The sequence below is a fragment of the Mauremys reevesii genome, linkage group 12 (assembly GCF_016161935.1).
Source record: "Mauremys reevesii isolate NIE-2019 linkage group 12, ASM1616193v1, whole genome shotgun sequence".
Lineage (NCBI taxonomy): Eukaryota > Metazoa > Chordata > Testudines > Geoemydidae > Mauremys > Mauremys reevesii.
In genome coordinates, this window is record NC_052634.1 from 28,060,924 (window position 1) to 28,075,112 (window position 14,189).

Genomic DNA, 14,189 nt, shown 5'->3' on the forward strand with positions numbered 1-14,189 from the left:
CCACTGACCTGTGACTAACAATCTTGCTCTGCTAACTCTTCCAGCAAAACAGGCCAAAGAAAGTGTATGCGAGCGCTGTACCACAGCCCCGGTGCTCTTTTCGGTTCCTTCCCAAAGAACTTTCCCTCCATAGCAGTCCAGTTCCTTGCTGTTGCTTGGCCAACCACTGCATGCATGTGCTATACCGTATGCCCTGAGCTGATTCCCAGCTTTTGTGCTCAATACAGCCTTGCCCATCCATGTCTCTGTGGCGCAATGGGTCAGCGCGTTCGGCTGTTAACCGAAAGGATGGTGGTTCGAGCCCACCCAGGGACGATGCTAAGCCCGTGCTGCTTCCCTGAGGCCTGTGGGGGGGAGCCTCAAAGGTCCCATTTTGCTGCCTCAGTGCTTTCAGCCGGTGGTCCAAAGAGCAGGCTGGATGCCATTCAGAAACCCATCTGCCAGCAGCCATGCCGGAGGCTCAGGCTTAATCCTCAAAGCCGAGCACAAAAACTTTCAGCCGGGAACGTTTCGCTCCCTTCCCGCCTCCGCCCAAGCGGCAAGGGAGAAGCGAAGGAGACAGGCCGGCTCAAAGACGCCTCCCTCCCACTTCCCTGTACGCTGTGCAAAGCTCTTGGCCTGCCTCATGCCTCGTCAGGAAAGCGCGGCCATGCGGCCCAAGCCTGAGTCACGTCCGCGGCCTGGCCCGCACCGCCCCGGCTGACGGCCGCAGAGCCACGCGAGTCAATGGCAGGTCGAGTCGGGAGCCTGGGCTCTTTCCCCTGACAGCCACACACACAGCGCTGCCCAGCGCCCCGAGAGCCTCCCTCGTGTTCTCCCACAGCAGCCTCCTGCCGGTGTGGGTGGGAAAAGGGGACCAGGAAGCACTGCAGCCTCATTCCAGGACAGGAGGCCCTCGCCACGCCCAGGCCTGCCTCTTGCCTTCAGCCCAGGCAGCCAGAGAGCTCCCTGGCAGGCCGCCGCTTTGCCTCAGCCATCTCTTGCCTCATGGCCTAGGCTCTTGGGGCTCTGCTGGTCACCGGCTCGCTTGAAGGCCCAGAGGGAAAAGAAACAAGCGCACGTGTAGCAGAGGATGGTTTCGATCCATCGACCTCTGGGTTATGGGCCCAGCACGCTCCCACTGCGCCACTCTGCTGTTTCTTCACACTCTCCCCCCTGCCACCTAGCTGCCACTATCCGGATTAGTGCCTTACACGCCCTCGCTCTGGCAGGCAGATGCGCAGGCTGCTAGACAGCTGCCCTGGTCACAGGATTTTACAGCTAGCTTCTACAGGGTAAAAAGGATCTAGTTGGGGTTTGGACCCCATTGGGAGCTGGGTAGCTGAGTGCCGGAGACGGGAGCACTTCTTAAACTGTTTTCAGTTACGCTTGTGGGGGACGAGGTTCAGCCTTGGATCCGTGTCTGCAGCAGGCAAGCACCTCTGGCTCAATCGCCCCCCGCCGTATTAGCAGAGTAAAACGCGGCGCGAACGCACACGCCTTGCAAAGAGGAGCCGGGATCTCGAACAAAAGTCAGCATTTTATTAAGATGAGGTTCAAAGAAAAAAAAAGTGTACGGTACAGAGTTTCGGCGTAGAAGTTTCTGGTGCTCAGGGAACAACGTACAGCTTACCCAAGGGGTACAAAGTTCGGTTTAAAATGGGGTGGCGTAAGGAATACATAATCTGCAATAGCCCTGACTGGGGGTAAAAGGTTAACGTACAGACACTGAGTTAGGAGGGTATGTTGTCCATATGAGGGCTACGTTCGGGTGTGGAGTATAACGAGCGCTACGACGATGAGGATGGATTGACCAGCGTTAGGTGAGTTTTAACGTTCGGTGTTTGGGAATCTTTGCCACAATCTAGTTGAAGCACAGTCAGTATGAAGTCTACCCTGCCATCTGTTGGTGATCTGTCGTCAAGGCCTTTTGGGGCTGATGTCATTTGCATGGTTACACCCACCCCGGATTGCATGATGGGAGTGCTTGTCCAAACGGTCATTTCAGCTGCTGCGATTCCCCAGTCTCTTTGTTATTGGGGCAGGAGTAATCCAGTGTATTTTCCTGTTGATTTTGGATCAAGGACAGAGTAACTGTACCTGGCATTTGAGGCCTGAGAGCGTCACCCTCGCCTGAAAAGTACTCACCATTTAGGGGTATGGGTTCCTAACGGCAGCACGTGGAGGGAGGTAGAAATGGATGTTTGTTGGTCTCTTGCAGGTGCTGCTGATGTCCTTTCTGCTGTCCCTGCTGTGGAAAGACAGAGGCAGAGGTGGTTTTGAATCTCTTCAAATTGTTGTGAGTGCTGCAGTTGCTCACCCTAAGCTTATGCCGTTAGATCTCTTTCACAGTGTATTTTGGTCCTGAGAGGTAAAAGGTGTGTTGTTAGGGAGTGAGGTAGCAAACGTTAGTTGCAGAGGTGGTGCATGTGCCACAGAAGTCTTGGTCCTGCCCCCGCCCCTGCTCCCGCTCCCATTCAAGAGTCCAGTATTTGCATAAACCCACCCACTGACCTGTGACTAACAATCTTGCTCTGCTAACTCTTCCAGCAAAACAGGCCAAAGAAAGTGTATGCAGCGCTGTACCACAGCCCCGGTGCTCTTTTCGGTTCCTTCCCAAAGAACGTTCCCTCCATAGCAGTCCAGTTCCTTGCTGTTGCTTGGCCAACCACTGCATGCATGTGCTATACCGTATGCCCTGAGCTGATTCCCAGCTTTTGTGCTCAATACAGCCTTGCCCGTCCATGTCTCTGTGGCGCAATGGGTCAGCGCGTTCGGCTGTTAACCGAAAGGATGGTGGTTCGAGCCCACCCAGGACGACGCTAAGCCCGTGCTTCCTTGCTTCCCTGAGGCCTGTGGGGAGCCTCAAAGGTCCCATTTGCTGCCTCAGTGCTTTCAGCCGGTGGTCCAAAGAGCAGGCTGGATGCCATTCAGAAACTCATCTGCCAGCAGCCATGCCGGAGGCTCAGGCTTAATCCTCAAAGCCGAGCACAAAACTTTCAGCCGAACGTTTCGCTCCTTCCCGCCTCCGCCCAAGCGGCAAGGGAGAAGCGAAGGAGACAGGCCGGCTCAAAGACGCCTCCTCCCACTTCCTGTACGCTGTGCAAAGCTCTTGGCCTGCCTCATGCCTCGTCAGGAAAGCGCGGCCATGCGGCCCAAGCCTGAGTCACGTCCGCGCCTGGCCCACCCCGCCCCGACTGACGGGCGCGCAGAGCCACGCGAGTCAATGGCAGGTCGAGTCGGGAGCCTGGGCTCTTTCCTGACAGCCACACACACAGCGCTGCCCAGCGCCCGAGAGCCTCCTCGTGTTCTCCCGCAGCAGCCGCCTGCCGGTGTGGGTGGGAAAAGGGGACCAGGAAGCACTGCAGCCTCATTCCAGGACAGGAGGCCCTCGCCACGCCCAGGCCTGCCTCTTGCCTTCAGCCCAGGCAGCCAGAGGTGCCAGGGAGCTGCCTGGCAGGCCGCCGCTTTGCCTCAGCCATCTCTTGCCTCATGGCCTAGGCTCTTGGGGCTCTGCTGGTCACCGGCTCGCTTGAAGGCCCAGAGGGAAAAGAAACAAGCGCACGTGTAGCAGAGGATGGTTTTGATCCATCGACCTCTGGGTTATGGGCGCAGCACGCTCCCGCTGCGCCACTCTGCTGTTTCTTCACACTCTCCCCCCTGCCACCTAGCTGCCACTATCCGGATTAGTGCCTTACACGCCCTCGCTCTGGCAGGCAGATGCGCAGGCTGCTAGGCAGCTGCCCTGGTCACAGGATTTTACAGCTAGCTTCTACAGGGTAAAAAGGATCTAGTTGGGGTTTGGACCCCATTGGGAGCTGGGTAGCTGAGTGCCGGAGACGGGAGCACTTCTTAAACTGTTTTCAGTTACGCTTGTGGGGGACGAGGTTCAGCCTTGGATCCGTGTCTGCACCAGGCAAGCACCTCTGGCTCAATCGCCCCCCGCCGTATTAGCAGACTAAAACGCGGCGCGAACGCACACGCCTTGCAAAGAGGAGCCGGGATCTCGAACAAAAGTCAGCATTTTATTAAGATGAGGTTCAAAGAAAAAAAAAGTGTACGGTACAGAGTTTCGGCGTAGAAGTTTCTGGTGCTCAGGGAACAACGTACAGCTTACCCAAGGGGTACAAAGTTCGGTTTAAAATGGGGTGGCGTAAGGAATACATAATCTGCAATAGCCCTGACTGGGGGTAAAAGGTTAACGTACAGACACTGAGTTAGGAGGGTATGTATCTCAGGAAAAAGATCTTGGAGTTATCGTGGATAGTTCTCTGAAGATGTCCACGCAGTGTGCAGAGGCGTCAAAAAAGCAAACAGGATGTTAGGAATAATTAAAAAGGGGATAGAGAATAAGACTGAGAATATATTATTGCCCTTATATAAATCCATGGTACGCCCACATCTCGAATACTGTGTACAGATGTGGTCTCCTCACCTCAAAAAAGATATTCTAGCACTAGAAAAGGTTCAGACAAGAGCAACTAAAATGATTAGGGGTTTAGAGAGGGTCCCATATGAGGAAAGATTAAAGAGGCTAGGACTCTTCAGTTTGGAAAAGAGGAGACTAAGGGGGGACATGATAGAGGTATATAAAATCATGAGTGATGTTGAGAAAGTGGATAAGGAAAAGTTATTTACTTATTCCCATAATACAAGAACTAGGGGTCACCAAATGAAATTAATAGGCAGCAGGTTTAAAACAAATAAAAGGAAGTTCCTCTTCACGCAGCGCACAGTCAACTTGTGGAACTCCTTACCTGAGGAGGTTGTGAAGGCTAGGACTATAACAATGTTTAAAAGGGGACTGGATAAATTCATGGTGGCTAAGTCCATAAATGGCTATTAGCCAGGATGGGTAAGAATGGTGTCCCTAGCCTCTGTTCGTCAGAGGATGGAGATGGATGGCAGGAGAGAGATCACTTGATCATTGCCTGTTAGGTTCACTCCCTCAGGGGCACCTGGCATTGGCCACTGTCGGTAGACAGATACTGGGTTAGATGGACCTTTGGTCTTACCCGGTACGGCCTTTCTTATGTTCTTATGTTGTCCATATGAGGGCTACGTTCGGGTGTGGAGTATAACGAGCGGCTACGACGATGAGGATGGATTGACCCGCGTTAGGTGAGTTTTAACGTTCGGTGTTTGGGAATCTTTGCCACAATCTAGTTGAAGCACAGTCAGTATGAAGTCTACCCTGCCATCTGTTGGTGATCTGTCGTCAAGGCCTTTTGGGGCTGATGTCATTTGCATGGTTACACCCACCCCGGATTGCATGATGGGAGTGCTTGTCCAAACGGTCATTTCAGCTGCTGCGGGTTCCCCAGTCTCTTTGTTATTGGGGCAGGAGTAATCCAGTGTATTTTCCTGTTGATTTTGGATCAAGGACAGAGTAACTGTACCTGGCATTTGAGGCCTGAGAGCGTCACCCTCGCCTGAAAAGTACTCACCATTTAGGGGTATGGGTTCCTAACGGCAGCGCGTGGAGGGAGGTAGAAATGGATGTTTGTTGGTCTCTTGCAGGTGCTGCTGATGTCCTTTCTGCTGTCCCTGCTGTGGAAAGACAGAGGCAGAGGTGGTTTTGAATCTCTTCAAATTGTTGTGAGTGCTGCAGTTGCTCACCCTAAGCTTATGCCGTTAGATCTCTTTCACGGTGTATTTTGGTCCTGAGAGGTAAAAGGTGTGTTGTTAGGGAGTGAGGTAGCAAACGTTAGTTGCAGAGGTGGTGCATGTGCCACAGAAGTCTTGGTCCTGCTCCCGCTCCCATTCAAGAGTCCAGTATTTGCATAAACCCACCCACTGACCTGTGACTAACAATCTTGCTCTGCTAACTCTTCCAGCAAAACAGGCCAAAGAAAGTGTATGCGAGCGCTGTACCACAGCCCCGGTGCTCTTTTCGGTTCCTTCCCAAAGAACTTTCCCTCCATAGCAGTCCAGTTCCTTGCTGTTGCTTGGCCAACCACTGCATGCATGTGCTATACCGTATGCCCTGAGCTGATTCCCAGCTTTTGTGCTCAATACAGCCTTGCCCGTCCATGTCTCTGTGGCGCAATGGGTCAGCGCGTTCGGCTGTTAACCGAAAGGATGGTGGTTCGAGCCCACCCAGGGACGATGCTAAGCCCGTGCTGCTTCCCTGAGGCCTGTGGGGGGGAGCCTCAAAGGTCCCATTTTGCTGCCTCAGTGCTTTCAGCCGGTGGTCCAAAGAGCAGGCTGGATGCCATTCAGAAACCCATCTGCCAGCAGCCATGCCGGAGGCTCAGGCTTAATCCTCAAAGCCGAGCACAAAAACTTTCAGCCGGGAACGTTTCGCTCCCTTCCCGCCTCCGCCCAAGCGGCAAGGGAGAAGCGAAGGAGACAGGCCGGCTCAAAGACGCCTCCCTCCCACTTCCCTGTACGCTGTGCAAAGCTCTTGGCCTGCCTCATGCCTCGTCAGGAAAGCACGGCCATGCGGCCCAAGCCTGAGTCACGTTCGCGGCCTGGCCCACCCCGCCCCGACTGACGGCGCGCAGAGCCACGCGAGTCAATGGCAGGTCGAGTCGGGAGCCTGGGCTCTTTCCCCTGACAGCCACACACACAGCGCTGCCCAGCGCCCCGAGAGCCTCCCTCGTGTTCTCCCGCAGCAGCCTCCTGCCGGTGTGGGTGGGAAAAGGGGACCAGGAAGCACTGCAGCCTCATTCCAGGACAGGAGGCCCTCGCCACGCCCAGGCCTGCCTCTTGCCTTCAGCCCAGGCAGCCAGAGGTGCCAGGGAGCTCCCTGGCAGGCCGCCGCTTTGCCTCAGCCACCTCTTGCCTCATGGCCTAGGCTCTTGGGGCTCTGCTGGTCACCGGCTCGCTTGAAGGCCCAGAGGGAAAAGAAACAAGCGCACGTGTAGCAGAGGATGGTTTCGATCCATCGACCTCTGGGTTATGGGCCCAGCACGCTCCCGCTGCGCCACTCTGCTGTTTCTTCACACTCTCCCCCCTGCCACCTAGCTGCCACTATCCGGATTAGTGCCTTACACGCCCTCGCTCTGGCAGGCAGATGCGCAGGCTGCTAGGCAGCTGCCCTGGTCACAGGATTTTACAGCTAGCTTCTACAGGGTAAAAAGGATCTAGTTGGGGTTTGGACCCCATTGGGAGCTGGGTAGCTGAGTGCCGGAGACGGGAGCACTTCTTAAACTGTTTTCAGTTACGCTTGTGGGGGACGAGGTTCAGCCTTGGATCCGTGTCTGCAGCAGGCAAGCACCTCTGGCTCAATCGCCCCCCGCCGTATTAGCAGACTAAAACGCGGCGCGAACGCACACGCCTTGCAAAGAGGAGCCGGGATCTCGAACAAAAGTCAGCATTTTATTAAGATGAGGTTCAAAGAAAAAAAAAGTGTACGGTACAGAGTTTCGGCGTAGAAGTTTCTGGTGCTCAGGGAACAACGTACAGCTTACCCAAGGGGTACAAAGTTCGGTTTAAAATGGGGTGGCGTAAGGAATACATAATCTGCAATAGCCCTGACTGGGGGTAAAAGGTTAACGTACAGACACTGAGTTAGGAGGGTATGTATCTCAGGAAAAAGATCTTGGAGTTATCGTGGATAGTTCTCTGAAGATGTCCACGCAGTGTGCAGAGGCGTCAAAAAAGCAAACAGGATGTTAGGAATAATTAAAAAGGGGATAGAGAATAAGACTGAGAATATATTATTGCCCTTATATAAATCCATGGTACGCCCACATCTCGAATACTGTGTACAGATGTGGTCTCCTCACCTCAAAAAAGATATTCTAGCACTAGAAAAGGTTCAGAAAAGAGCAACTAAAATGATTAGGGGTTTAGAGAGGGTCCCATATGAGGAAAGATTAAAGAGGCTAGGACTCTTCAGTTTGGAAAAGAGGAGACTAAGGGGGGACATGATAGAGGTATATAAAATCATGAGTGATGTTGAGAAAGTGGATAAGGAAAAGTTATTTACTTATTCCCATAATACAAGAACTAGGGGTCACCAAATGAAATTAATAGGCAGCAGGTTTAAAACAAATAAAAGGAAGTTCTTCTTCACGCAGCGCACAGTCAACTTGTGGAACTCCTTACCTGAGGAGGTTGTGAAGGCTAGGACTATAACAATGTTTAAAAGGGGACTGGATAAATTCATGGTGGCTAAGTCCATAAATGGCTATTAGCCAGGATGGGTAAGAATGGTGTCCCTAGCCTCTGTTCGTCAGAGGATGGAGATGGATGGCAGGAGAGAGATCACTTGATCATTGCCTGTTAGGTTCACTCCCTCAGGGGCACCTGGCATTGGCCACTGTCGGTAGACAGATACTGGGCTAGATGGACCTTTGGTCTTACCCGGTACGGCCTTTCTTATGTTCTTATGTTCTTATGTTGTCCATATGAGGGCTACGTTCGGGTGTGGAGTATAACGAGCGGCTACGACGATGAGGATGGATTGACCCGCGTTAGGTGAGTTTTAACGTTCGGTGTTTGGGAATCTTTGCCACAATCTAGTTGAAGCAGGGTCAGTATGAAGTCTACCCTGCCATCTGTTGGTGATCTGTCGTCAAGGCCTTTTGGGGCTGATGTCATTTGCATGGTTACACCCACCCCGGATTGCATGATGGGAGTGCTTGTCCAAACGGTCATTTCAGCTGCTGCGGGTTCCCCAGTCTCTTTGTTATTGGGGCAGGAGTAATCCAGTGTATTTTCCTGTTGATTTTGGATCAAGGACAGAGTAACTGTACCTGGCATTTGAGGCCTGAGAGCGTCACCCTCGCCTGAAAAGTACTCACCATTTAGGGGTATGGGTTCCTAACGGCAGCGCGTGGAGGGAGGTAGAAATGGATGTTTGTTGGTCTCTTGCAGGTGCTGCTGATGTCCTTTCTGCTGTCCCTGCTGTGGAAAGACAGAGGCAGAGGTGGTTTTGAATCTCTTCAAATTGTTGTGAGTGCTGCAGTTGCTCACCCTAAGCTTATGCCGTTAGATCTCTTTCACGGTGTATTTTGGTCCTGAGAGGTAAAAGGTGTGTTGTTAGGGAGTGAGGTAGCAAACGTTAGTTGCAGAGGTGGTGCATGTGCCACAGAAGTCTTGGTCCTGCCCCCGCCCCTGCTCCCGCTCCCATTCAAGAGTCCAGTATTTGCATAAACCCACCCACTGACCTGTGACTAACAATCTTGCTCTGCTAACTCTTCCAGCAAAACAGGCCAAAGAAAGTGTATGCGAGCACTGTACCACAGCCCCGGTGCTCTTTTCGGTTCCTTCCCAAAGAACTTTCCCTCCATAGCAGTCCAGTTCCTTGCTGTTGCTTGGCCAACCACTGCATGCATGTGCTATACCGTATGCCCTGAGCTGATTCCCAGCTTTTGTGCTCAATACAGCCTTGCCCGTCCATGTCTCTGTGGCGCAATGGGTCAGCGCGTTCGGCTGTTAACCGAAAGGATGGTGGTTCGAGCCCACCCAGGGACGACGCTAAGCCCGTGCTACTTCCTTGCTTGCCTGGGGGGGGGAGCCTCAAAGGTCCCATTTTGCTGCCTCAGTGCTTTCAGCCGGTGGTCCAAAGAGCAGGCTGGATGCCATTCAGAAACTCATCTGCCAGCAGCCATGCCGGAGGCTCAGGCTTAATCCTCAAAGCCGAGCACAAAAACTTTCAGCCGGGAACGTTTCGCTCCCTTCCCGCCTCCGCCCAAGCGGCAAGGGAGAAGCGAAGGAGACAGGCCGGCTCAAAGACGCCTCCCTCCCACTTCCCTGTACGCTGTACAAAGCTATTGGCCTGCCTCATGCCTCGTCAGGAAAGCGCGGCCATGCGGCCCAAGCCTGAGTCACGTCCGCGGCCTGGCCCGCCCCGCCCCGGCTGACGGCGCGCAGAGCCACGCGAGTCAATGGCAGGTCGAGTCGGGAGCCTGGGCTCTTTCCCCTGACAGCCACACACACAGCGCTGCCCAGCGCCCCGAGAGCCTCCCTCGTGTTCTCCCGCAGCAGCCGCCTGCCGGTGTGGGTGGGAAAAGGGGACCAGGAAGCACTGCAGCCTCATTCCAGGACAGGAGGCCCTCACCACGCCCAGGCCTGCCTCTTGCCTTCAGCCCAGGCAGCCAGAGGTGCCAGGGAGCTCCCTGGCAGGCCGCCGCTTTGCCTCAGCCATCTCTTGCCTCATGGCCTAGGCTCTTGGGGCTCTGCTGGTCACCGGCTCGCTTGAAGGCCCAGAGGGAAAAGAAACAAGCGCACGTGTAGCAGAGGATGGTTTCGATCCATCGATCTCTGGGTTATGGGCCCAGCACGCTCCCGCTGCGCCACTCTGTTGTTTCTTCACACTCTCCCCCCTGCCACCTAGCTGCCACTATCCGGATTAGTGCCTTACACGCCCTCGCTCTGGCAGGCAGATGCGCAGGCTGCTAGACAGCTGCCCTGGTCACAGGATTTTACAGCTAGCTTCTACAGGGTAAAAAGGATCTAGTTGGGGTTTGGACCCCATTGGGAGCTGGGTAGCTGAGTGCCGGAGACAGGGAGCACTTCTTAAACTGTTTTCAGTTACGCTTGTGGGGACGAGGTTCAGCCTTGGATCCGTGTCTGCAGCATGCAACTCTCTGGCTCTCTCGCTCGCCCGTATTAGCAGACTTACACGCGGCGCGAACGCACACGCCTTGCAAAGAGGAGCCGGGATCTCGAACAAAAGTCAGCATTTTATTAAGATGAGGTTCAAAGAAAAAAAAAGTGTACGGTACAGAGTTTCGGCGTAGAAGTTTCTGGTGCTCAGGGAACAACGTACAGCTTACCCAAGGGGTACAAAGTTCGGTTTAAAATGGGGTGGCGTAAGGAATACATAATCTGCAATAGCCCTGACTGGGGGTAAAAGGTTAACGTACAGACACTGAGTTAGGAGGGTATGTTGTCCATATGAGGGCTACGTTCGGGTGTGGAGTATAACGAGCGGCTACGACGATGAGGATGGAAAGACCCGCGTTAGGTGAGTTTTAACGTTGGGTGTTTGGGAATCTTTGCCACAATCTAGTTGAAGCAGGGTCAGTATGAAGTCTACCCTGCCATCTGTTGGTGATCTGTCGTCAAGGCCTTTTGGGGCTGATGTCATTTGCATGGTTACACCCACCCCGGATTGCATGATGGGAGTGCTTGTCCAAACGGTCATTTCAGCTGCTGCGGGTTCCCCAGTCTCTTTGTTATTGGGGCAGGAGTAATCCAGTGTATTTTCCTGTTGATTTTGGATCAAGGACAGAGTAACTGTACCTGGCATTTGAGGCCTGAGAGCGTCACCCTCGCCTGCAAAGTACTCACCATTTAGGGGTATGGCTTCCTAACGGCAGCGCGTGGAGGGAGGTAGAAATGGATGTTTGTTGGTCTCTTGCAGGTGCTGCTGATGTCCTTTCTGCTGTCCCTGCTGTGGAAAGACAGAGGCAGAGGTGGTTTTGAATCTCTTCAAATTGTTGTGAGTGCTGCAGTTGCTCACCCTAAGCTTATGCCGTTAGATCTCTTTCACGGTGTATTTTGGTCCTGAGTGGTAAAAGGTGTGTTGTTAGGGAGTGAGGTAGCAAACGTTAGTTGCAGAGGTGGTGCATGTGCCACAGAAATCTTGGTCCTGCCCCTGCCCCTGCTCCCGCTCCCATTCAAGAGTCCAGTATTTGCATAAACCCACCCACTGACCTGTGACTAACAATCTTGCTCTGCTAACTCTTCCAGCAAAACAGGCCAAAGAAAGTGTATGCGAGCGCTGTACCACAGCCCCGGTGCTCTTTTCGGTTCCTTCCCAAAGAACTTTCCCTCCATAGCAGTCCAGTTCCTTGCTGTTGCTTGGCCAACCACGGCATGCATGTGCTATACCGTATGCCCTGAGCTGATTCCCAGCTTTTGTGCTCAATACAGCCTTGCCCGTCCATGTCTCTGTGGCGCAATGGGTCAGCGCGTTCGGCTGTTAACCGAAAGGATGGTGGTTCGAGCCCACCCAGGGACGACGCTAAGCCCATGCTACTTCCTTGCTTCCCTGAGGCCTGTGGGGGGGGGAGCCTCAAAGGTCCCATTTTGCTGCCTCAGTGCTTTCAGCCGGTGGTCCAAAGAGCAGGCTGGATGCCATTCAGAAACCCATCTGCCAGCAGCCATGCCGGAGGCTCAGGCTTAATCCTCAAAGCCGAGCACAAAAACTTTCAGCCGGGAACGTTTCGCTCCCTTCCCGCCTCCGCCCAAGCGGCAAGGGAGAAGCGAAGGAGACAGGCCACCTCAAAGACGCCTCCCTCCCACTTCCCTGTACGCTGTGCAAAGCTCTTGGCCTGCCTCATGCCTCGTCAGGAAAGCGCGGCCATGCGGCCCAAGCCTGAGTCACGTCCGCGGCCTGGCCTGCCCCGCCCCGGCTGACGGCGCGCAGAGCCACGCGAGTCAATGGCAGGTCGAGTTGGGAGCCTGGGCTCTTTCCCGTGACAGCCACACACACAGCGCTGCCCAGCGCCCCGAGAGCCTCCCTCGTGTTCTCCCGCAGCAGCCGCCTGCCGGTGTGGGTGGGAAAAGGGGACCAGGAAGCACTGCAGCCTCATTCCAGGACAGGAGGCCCTCGCCACACCCAGGCCTGCCTCTTGCCTTCAGCCCAGGCAGCCAGAGGTGCCAGGGAGCTCCCGGGCAGGCCGCCGCTTTGCCTCAGCCATCTCTTGCCTCATGGCCTAGGCTCTTGGGGCTCTGCTGGTCACCGCTCGCTTGAAGGCCCAGAGGGAAAAGAAACAAGCGCACGCGTAGCAGAGGATGGTTCCGATCCATTGACCTCTGGGTTATGGGCCCAGCATGCTCCCGCTGCGCCACTCTGCTGTTTCTTCACACTCTCCCCCCTGCCACCTAGCTGCCACTATCCGGATTAGTGCCTTACACGCCCTCGCTCTGGCAGGCAGATGCGCAGGCTGCTAGGCAGCTGCCCTGGTCACAGGATTTTACAGCTAGCTTCTACAGGGTAAAAAGGATCTAGTTGGGGTTTGGACCCCATTGGGAGCTGGGTAGCTGAGTGCCGGAGACGGGAGCACTTCTTAAACTGTTTTCAGTTACGCTTGTGGGGGACGAGGTTCAGCCTTGGATCCGTGTCTGCACCAGGCAAGCACCTCTGGCTCAATCGCCCCCCGCCGTATTAGCAGACTAAAACGCGGCGCGAACGCACACGCCTTGCAAAGAGGAGCCGGGATCTCGAACAAAGGTCAGCATTTTATTAAGATGAGGTTCAAAGAAAAAAAAAGTGTACGGTACAGAGTTTCGGCGTAGAAGTTTCTGGTGCTCAGGGAACAACGTACAGCTTACCCAAGGGGTACAAAGTTCGGTTTAAAATGGGGTGGCGTAAGGAATACATAATCTGCAATAGCCCTGACTGGGGGTAAAAGGTTAACGTACAGACACTGAGTTAGGAGGGTATGTTGTCCATATGAGGGCTACGTTCGGGTGTGGAGTATAACGAGCGGCTACGACGATGAGGATGGATTGACCCGCGTTAGATGAGTTTTAACGTTCGGTGTTTGGGAATCTTTGCCACAATCTAGTTGAAGCAGGGTCAGTATGAAGTCTACCCTGCCATCTGTTGGTGATCTGTCGTCAAGGCCTTTTGGGGCTGATGTCATTTGCATGGTTACACCCACCCCGGATTGCATGATGGGAGTGCTTGTCCAAACGGTCATTTCAGCTGCTGCGGGTTCCCCAGTCTCTTTGTTATTGGGGCAGGAGTAATCCAGTGTATTTTCCTGTTGATTTTGGATCAAGGACAGAGTAACTGTACCTGGCATTTGAGGCCTGAGAGCGTCACCCTCGCCTGAAAAGTACTCACCATTTAGGGGTATGGGTTCCTAACGGCAGCACGTGGAGGGAGGTAGAAATGGATGTTTGTTGGCCTCTTGCAGGTGCTGCTGATGTCCTTTCTGCTGTCCCTGCTGTGGAAAGACAGAGGCAGAGGTGGTTTTGAATCTCTTCAAATTGTTGTGAGTGCTGCAGTTGCTCACCCTAAGCTTATGCCGTTAGATTTCTTTCACGGTGTATTTTGGTCCTGAGAGGTAAAAGGTGTGTTATTAGGGAGTGAGGTAGCAAACGTTAGTTGCAGAGGTGGTGCATGTGCCACAGAAGTCTTGGTCCTGCCCCCGCCCCTGCTCCCGCTCCCATTCAAGAGTCCAGTATTTGCATAAACCCACCCACTGACCTGTGACTAACAATCTTGCTCTGCTAACTCTTCCAGCAAAACAGGCCAAAGAAAGTGTATGCGAGCGCTGTACCACAGCCCCGGTGCTCTT

The 14,189-nt window shown here is 54.0% G+C and overlaps 7 non-coding genes across 7 annotated transcripts; 5 read left to right on the forward strand and 2 right to left on the reverse strand.

The window, feature by feature from the left end:
* Window positions 1-241: 241 nt before the first annotated feature.
* On the forward strand, window positions 242-315 carry TRNAN-GUU. Its single transcript has one exon. It is a non-coding gene; the product is annotated as a tRNA-Asn (tRNA).
* A 748-nt stretch (window positions 316-1,063) lies between these two features.
* TRNAM-CAU lies at window positions 1,064-1,135 on the reverse strand. The gene has a single exon. It is a non-coding gene; the product is annotated as a tRNA-Met (tRNA).
* A 1,583-nt stretch (window positions 1,136-2,718) lies between these two features.
* On the forward strand, window positions 2,719-2,799 carry TRNAN-GUU. The gene has a single exon. It is a non-coding gene; the product is annotated as a tRNA-Asn (tRNA).
* Window positions 2,800-6,013: 3,214 nt separating this feature from the next.
* TRNAN-GUU lies at window positions 6,014-6,087 on the forward strand. The gene has a single exon. It is a non-coding gene; the product is annotated as a tRNA-Asn (tRNA).
* A 758-nt stretch (window positions 6,088-6,845) lies between these two features.
* TRNAM-CAU lies at window positions 6,846-6,917 on the reverse strand. The gene has a single exon. It is a non-coding gene; the product is annotated as a tRNA-Met (tRNA).
* Window positions 6,918-9,331: 2,414 nt separating this feature from the next.
* On the forward strand, window positions 9,332-9,405 carry TRNAN-GUU. Its single transcript has one exon. It is a non-coding gene; the product is annotated as a tRNA-Asn (tRNA).
* A 2,420-nt stretch (window positions 9,406-11,825) lies between these two features.
* Window positions 11,826-11,899, forward strand: TRNAN-GUU. The gene has a single exon. It is a non-coding gene; the product is annotated as a tRNA-Asn (tRNA).
* Window positions 11,900-14,189: the final 2,290 nt, after the last annotated feature.